Genomic DNA, 7,254 nt, shown 5'->3' on the forward strand with positions numbered 1-7,254 from the left:
GTTCGAGAGAGAGAGCGCGCGAGAGGAGCGAGCCCGTGCCGCCTCTGGGCTTCGTCCTCTTGCCTCACCGGGGGCCTCGTCCGCAGTTAACTAAAAGAGAGCCCGCGGTGTCGCGTCGGGAACACCGGCACGACGCAAGACAGAAAAAAGAAAAAAAAAACTACAATAACGGAAGAACAGGCGGCAGCAAAAACAAATCAACTCTCACGGTCAGCCAGCGGCCGGCACCCGCTGACTCGGCCCCGTCGCGGTCGCCCGCGCGGCACACGTTGCGAGGGCCCGGCCCCCCCTCCCGCGAGGGGGGACGGGCGTGCCTTCCCCTTATCCGGCCAGACTCCCCCCGGGGCTCCCCTCCAGCGCACCGCCGACAGCGGCGGCCCGGCAGGGGGCTCGCGGGGAGCGGGAAACGACACCACCAGCTCGGCCTCGGGCACCTGCAGGACAGCCCGGAGCGCTCCAGGGGCACCCGCCGAGGGCCAAGGCGAAACAGCGACCGCACGCCCAACGGGGGAGGCGCGTGCGGCGCGACGACGGGACGCCCCCTCCCCGCCGCGAGGAGGGGCGCCCGCGACAACGCAAGCCGGGAAAGGCGAGCGGAGAGTGTCCGCTGCGTCAGAGAGACCACGGGCGTGACACCGAGGTCGGGCCGGGTTCCGCACCCCTTCCCTTCCACGCACCGCCGTCGGACGGGGAGGAGAGGAGAGGGGCCCGCGGGCAGAGCGAGAAGAGCGGTCCCATTCGCCAAGGAATGTCCGTCCCTCGGCTGGCGCGGCTTAGGCCCGGCCCGGGAGAGCGCGACGTCACCACATCGATCGGACGGCAACAAAAAACGGGGCGAGAAGAAGGGAAACGTGGCGGGGACAACCGTCCGGAGCACGAGCCTGCGCTTCAGCCTCGCCACGTAAAGCCCTTCGCTCTCTTCTCACGCGGAGGAGGAAGACCACGGTCCGCGGGGACGGGGCCCGAGACGTACAGCAGCCGGCGCGCGCAGGCCCGAGGCGTACGGCTTTCGCTCGTGCGGCCGGGACGGGGGGGAGTCAGGCTCCGGGTCGCGGCCGAGAACCTCCCGGGGACACCCCCCGTCGTCCAATCACCCGAGGACAGCGTGTCCACAGTCATCTCGTGGTACAAAATGCCAACTTTAGGCAAAACACGGACGGTGCCCGGTGACGGGGGCCTCTGTCTACAGGTCACGCCTGACTCCCGGAAGCGAGTCGCGGCCACAGGAGACCCCACGGGACCCCATCGCCACCAAAGAAGGGCGGGGGGGGGGGGGGGGGGGGGGGGGGTTGGACGGGGCTATCTGGTCGACCCCCCAAAGCCAGTCAAGAGAGCGTGCCACGGACAGGCGGCAGCAAGAGGGAGAGGGCCGGGCCGTCCACGGCCTCCCTCACCACTTGGCACGCCTGGGCAACGGCCCGGTCAAACGTGCTTCCGAGTCGGGACTTTGAAAAAATTCCGCCCGGCGCCTAGAACCACCGTGTCGGTGGAAGGCCCGGCCACGGCGTCGGCGCAAGCCCGCTCGCGGAAAAACGAAGAAACGTTATCTGACGACCGGGACCACGAGTGCGCTCGTAACGACCCGCCTCGCCCTCCGCCGTCCTCCACGCACCGCCCGTGCCGGCCCCCACCTACGGAGCTCCGCGACTCGGATAACGGCCCCAAAGTCGAGCCCGTTGACCGCGGCACACTCGGGCACACGCCCGCCCGCGCAGCCCGGGCGACCACTGAACGCGCGCACGCTCCCGCCTCAGAATCGGGACTTTGAAAAATTTCGCGGAAGGCGCCTCTGACGGACGGACGGACGGAAGGACGGACGGACGAACCCGCAGGAGCGGACGCGGACACACGGCACCAGTCGGCCGGCACGTCGCGCAGGCACGCGCCCGCGCCGAAATCAATAGAAGCGGGAGGTGGGGGGGGGGGGCGCCTCGGGCAGGACGGCGTCCCGGCGCAAGCCACCCTCTCCGGCTACGCCCGCGGCGGCGGCCCCGGTCGGTCCCCGCGGAGGGGCGACAGCGAGTGCCGGGCCACACGTCGCGGCGGCGCCGGCGGCGGCGGGCACTCACTCCTTCAATGGCCCCGCCGCAGGTCCAATCTCCGGAGAACCGGACAGGCACCGACGGAGCGGCGCGAGCCAACCTCTGCGGCTACGCCCGCGGCGGCGGCCCCGGTCGGTCCCCGCGGAGGGGTAACAGAGTGCTGGTCGACCCGCCCTAGCGGCCCACCTCCCCAAAGGCGGCAGCCACTCACTCCTTCAGCATTGCTGCAGGTCCAATCTCCGGAGAACGGGCCGCGTACCGACGGACCGGCGCCGCCGGCAAGATCCCGACAGCGCCGCCGGCACCCTGGAAGTTGGCCTCGGGCACTGCAGCCGCTTCCCCTCCCTAGATGCTCCGCAAGGAAGAAACGATATAAAAGCGGCCGCCAGGTGGCTCCCGACAAGCGGCGCGAACCTCAGCGGGACGGATCCGGATCTCGGGCCGGCAAGGGCGTCCCGCCGCCCGCCCGGAGGGCCGATCGCGTCCCGGGCCCCCACCCCCAACCCCCTCCGGGACGGCACGGCGCCACCGAACGCGGGGGCGGGCGGGGGGGGGGGGGGGCGCCTAGGATAATCTTTTTCTCGGAGGATGGCCGGAACAAACACGGGGGCGGGCCGAGCGGGCCCTTCGAAAGTGAAAGACTTCCTCGGAGTCGCACACCACCACTACCCACCCACCACACACACACACACACACACACACACACACACCCCCCGCAGGCCCAAGACGTCCCGGCGCCTGCCTCCCTCTCTCCCTCTCTCCCTCTCTCCCTCTCTCCCTCTCTCCCTCTCTCCCTTCCCGGGAGACATAAAAAAAATATTTTATTAAATATTTTATTGATGTTTTACAGAGAGGAAGGGAGAGGGATAGAAACATCCACGAGAGAAACATCGAGCAGCTAGCTGCCTCCTGCACACCTCCTACTGGGGATGTGCCCGAAACCAAGGTACATGCCCTTGACCGGAATCGAACCTGGGACACACACACCCCCCGCGCCCCCCACCCCCACCCCCGCCCCACCCCCGTCGAGTCCGCAGGCCAACGCTCCATCCACTGAGCCAAACCAGTTAGGGCACAAAAACACTTTTGCCGCCAAGGAGCTGAAACCTACATGAGGCAGTACTCACAGATCGTCTCGTCTTTTCTCTCTCTCTCTCTCTCTCTCTCTCTCTCTCTCTCTCTCAATTATTGGGGAGACACCGGTTCATAAAACCATACGGGCTTTAAAGTAAAATAAAAAATGAATAAATCAGATATGAATAAATAGGAATCTTTGTATGGAACTAAACAAAAAACAACAACAAAAACATTCAGGTTATTCAAGTGGACAACTCAAGAAAATATCATCTGAATACATACATACATACATACATACATACATACCACATCCAGGGTGCAAGCGGGAAGCATCATCGAAATGCTAGGGCAAAAAAATCTATTTTTTTAAAAGGCTCCCAAAGAATGAATAAACAACTGGAACAACAACTCTCTCTCTCTCTCTCTCTCTCTCTCTCTCTCTCTTTCTATCTCTCCCTCCTTCCCTTCCTCCCACTCCCTTCCAACCCTCTTTAAAAAACCAAACAAACAAACTAGCCCTAGCCGGTTTGGCTTGGTGGATAGTACGTCAGCCTGCGGAATGAAGGGTCCCAGGTTTGATTCCGGTCAAGGGCACATGCCTGGGTTGTGGGCTCGATCCCCAGTACGGGGTGATGGGGTGTGCAAGAGGCAGCCGATCGATCCATGATTCTCTCTCATCACTGATGTCTCTCTCTCTCTCTCTCTCTCTCTCCCACTCCCTCCCTGCCTCCCTCCCTCCCTCTCCCTTCCTCTCTGAAATCAATGAAAATATATTTTTTAAAAGATCAGGAATCAGTGTAGGACGGTGTGTGAAAACACTTGGCATTCACTTCTAAATGGCAGGAAACAGAGTGATAGTGTTGTAAAAAACTTGCGATATAAAGCAGCACACTGTAGAACAGTATTTGACACCACTTGGAATTCACATCTAAATGGCTGGAAACTATCTAAAATTGTTCGCAATCACGTCAAAATCACTGATCTAGATCAGGAAGCAGTGTAGGACAGTGTCGGGCAACACTTTGGAATCACTTCTAAAGTGCAGGACACTGTACAACAGTTTTGGAAACCACTTGAAAATTCACTTACAAATGGCAGGAAACGGTGCAAAAGTGTTTGAAAACACTTGGAAGTCACTGGTAGCGTTCTAAGATGCCAGAGAGGAAAATGTCACCGAGGCCAAAATCTTACCTCCACCTTCTTAGGGTTTGTGGAGGAGGCGGCCCTGAAAAATTCACCTGACACACGGGGGGGGGGGGGGGGGGGCCGGGAGACATGAGGGCAACGTTTTCTTTCCCTCAAGTGTCTGATGTGACAAGGGGAGCGCTCCTAAGGAGACCGTGGAAGAGCCGCATCCACGCTTTTTCAGACTGGGTTGAAAAGAGAGGGGCGATTGTGGGCAAGCCACTTAGTAGGCGGGGAGGCGAAAGGAGAGATGAGGGAGGCCCGTTCCTACAGATTCCTCTGCCTCTCAGCTGGCTTCCTGTCTAAAGTGCAAAAAACGAGTCCCCGTGTGCGCTCGTCGTCATCTCTCCCCCCACCCCCGCCCCCTCCATCTTTATGTCCAGTTGGAGTCTTTTTTGCCATCTGGCCACTTTGGAATATTGTCTCTGGCTCGCCTGAGCGGCTGCGGTGGCGGCATAGTCACTTCAGGAAGGAAAGGAGAAGATCGGCTTGGTTCCAGGCACCGAATTGTGGCAGAGGCAGGAGGGCGGGGGGGGGGGGGGGGGGGGGCGGGGGGACGGGGGGACGGACAGGAGTCATTCGCTGAGCGGGCCCCCAACGTATTTCTAAGACAGTGAGCGACTCTGGTAAGGGCATGCGGTAGGAGGAGAGCAGCTGGAGTTCTGTTTGTTGGCTGGGGGCTTGCAGGGGATGGGGAGGGCCTGGGGTCCGTTTGCTCCTTTGTTGATGTCATTTTCTTTCTTTCTTTCTTTCTTTCTTTCTTTCTTTCTTTCTTTCTTTCTTTCTTCTTCTTTCTTTCTCTTTCTCTTTTTTAAAACAAAGGTGAAGAACTCTTCGGGTGGAGGTATTTCTGCAAGAAAGTCTGGCAGGACAGGACATGGGGGTATGCGGGCCAGGCCAGGCCATTGACCAGAAAACGCAAAGGATCTGTAGTGGGTCTGACTAGCACCCTTCCTTTAAGAAACAGGAAGACAGGGGAGTTTCTCTCGGGGTCCCTCCCTCTCCCCTCCCCCCCCCCCACCCCCGCCACACACACACACACACACACACTCACACTCACACTCACACTCACACTCACACTCACACTCACACACAGTGGCACCCGAGTAGCAAGAGTTTTCCAGAATGAACTCAATTCCAGGGCCTAGCCAGGCAGCCACGCCGCACCAAGGGAAAGGCCATATAAAAACGGCCGCCAGGTGGCGCGCGAACACCAGCGAGAACGTCAGTGGGGCGGCTCCGGGGCCGTGGGCCCGGGCCCGGCCCGGCCCGGGCGGGAGCCCCGCCGCCCGCTGTGTGTGTGTTTGGGGGGAGGAGGGGGGCAGGGGGCAAGGGTGGCCGATCCCCTCCCCGCGCCCACCTCTCCAGTGGGACCGTGTCGGCCCGGGCCCCTGGCGGGCGGCGGGGCGGCGGGGCGGGGCGGGGCTCCACCACCTGAGGTTTGCCCAGGAAGGCCCCGTGCGTGCGCGCGCGCACCCACGCACACACACGGCCTGGCACCGGAAGGGGGACTGGAAAAGTTTTTTGGGGGGTGGGGCCTGACAGAGGACCGGGAGGACGTACCCAGAACACTTTTTGCGGGCCCGGGACCTTCAAAACCTCAAGGGGAGCGGGGGGAGGGGGGGGGGCGGGGGGGGGGGGGCGGGTGTGTGTGTCACGACAATGAAGACCTAAAGGCGGCGAGTATTCACGGGGCGACAACGGAGGAATCATTTTCTCTGCTTCCTTTCAGTTATTATGTTTTTTCCGGAATTGAATTTATTGGGGGACACATCGGTGAATAAAATGAAATGAAATGCAATAGGATAAAATGAAAGGTGCATTGTGGATGAAAAGGGGCCACATATTGCCCTGCCCAGCTTGACTCAGTGGATAGAGCGTCAGACTTAACTGTACGATAAATGAATACTTATCTTTTTTATATATATTTTATTGATTTTTTACAGAGAGGAAGGGAGAGGGACAGAGAGTTCGATAAATCGATGAGAGAGAACCATCGATCAGCTGCCTCCTGCACATCTCCTACTGAGGATGTGCCCCCAACCCAGGTACATGCCCTTGACCGGAATCGAACCTGGGACCTTTCAGCCCGCAGGCCCGCAGGCCAACGCTCTATCCACTGAGCGAAACCGGTTAGGGCGGGTCACATGTCTTTGGACTAGTGAATGACAAGAGGTAACTAGTCACTTCCCTTTTTTCCAGTGCTCTTGGGGCACAGCCCAGAGTCCCAGGGCAGAGACCACATTGTTACTGTTGTCATGTTAATTTTTGACCGCTCACTATCATTTTACAGCTTACCAAACCGCCCCCCCTCCCCCCTCCCCGCCCCTTTGCTGCTTTCTCCCACCTCCCTCATCTATCATCACTGGATTTCATGGAACCCACTGGTCAACAGCAGGAAAGAGTGTAGAACAGTGTTTGAAACCACTTACAAGTCTCATCCTTGGATGGTGATTTATAAAAATAGGTCAAAGACATGCTTGTGGACTTTGGGCTTTGCTGTGCTGTGTATCTATGCAGAGGCAGGGTGCTTTTAAACTCCTATATGATGACTTTAGTTTATCCTTCAGCCCTGGTCTGGCCTCCGGACTTTGTTATCTAGGCCTTGGAAAGGCCTCCTCCCTGCCTTGAAAAGAATAGATTTTTAATTCCTTGAGATTCTGCTTCCCGGCAATTGCCAACAGTCTGGTTCAAATAAACTCATTACAGAAATTATTTACAGGTTTGCGTGTTTCTCAGGTTAATGGTATGGAACTCCAAGAAAACACACACACCCCACACACACCACACCCCACACCCCACACCCCACACACACACACACACATACATGCAAGTTTTTCAAGTGTACAACTCAACGAAACATCACCTGAATACAGCACCCAAAGTATAAAGTCTCTTTCTGTCACCATTTACCGCCCCCCCCCCCCCGTTTCTTTCTCGTTGGCTTTCT

Source organism: Myotis yumanensis, unplaced genomic scaffold (assembly GCF_028538775.1).
Source record: "Myotis yumanensis isolate MYYU_CA2020_CCGP unplaced genomic scaffold, mMyoYum1.0.hap1 SCAF_56, whole genome shotgun sequence".
NCBI classification, from domain to species: Eukaryota; Metazoa; Chordata; class Mammalia; order Chiroptera; family Vespertilionidae; genus Myotis; species Myotis yumanensis.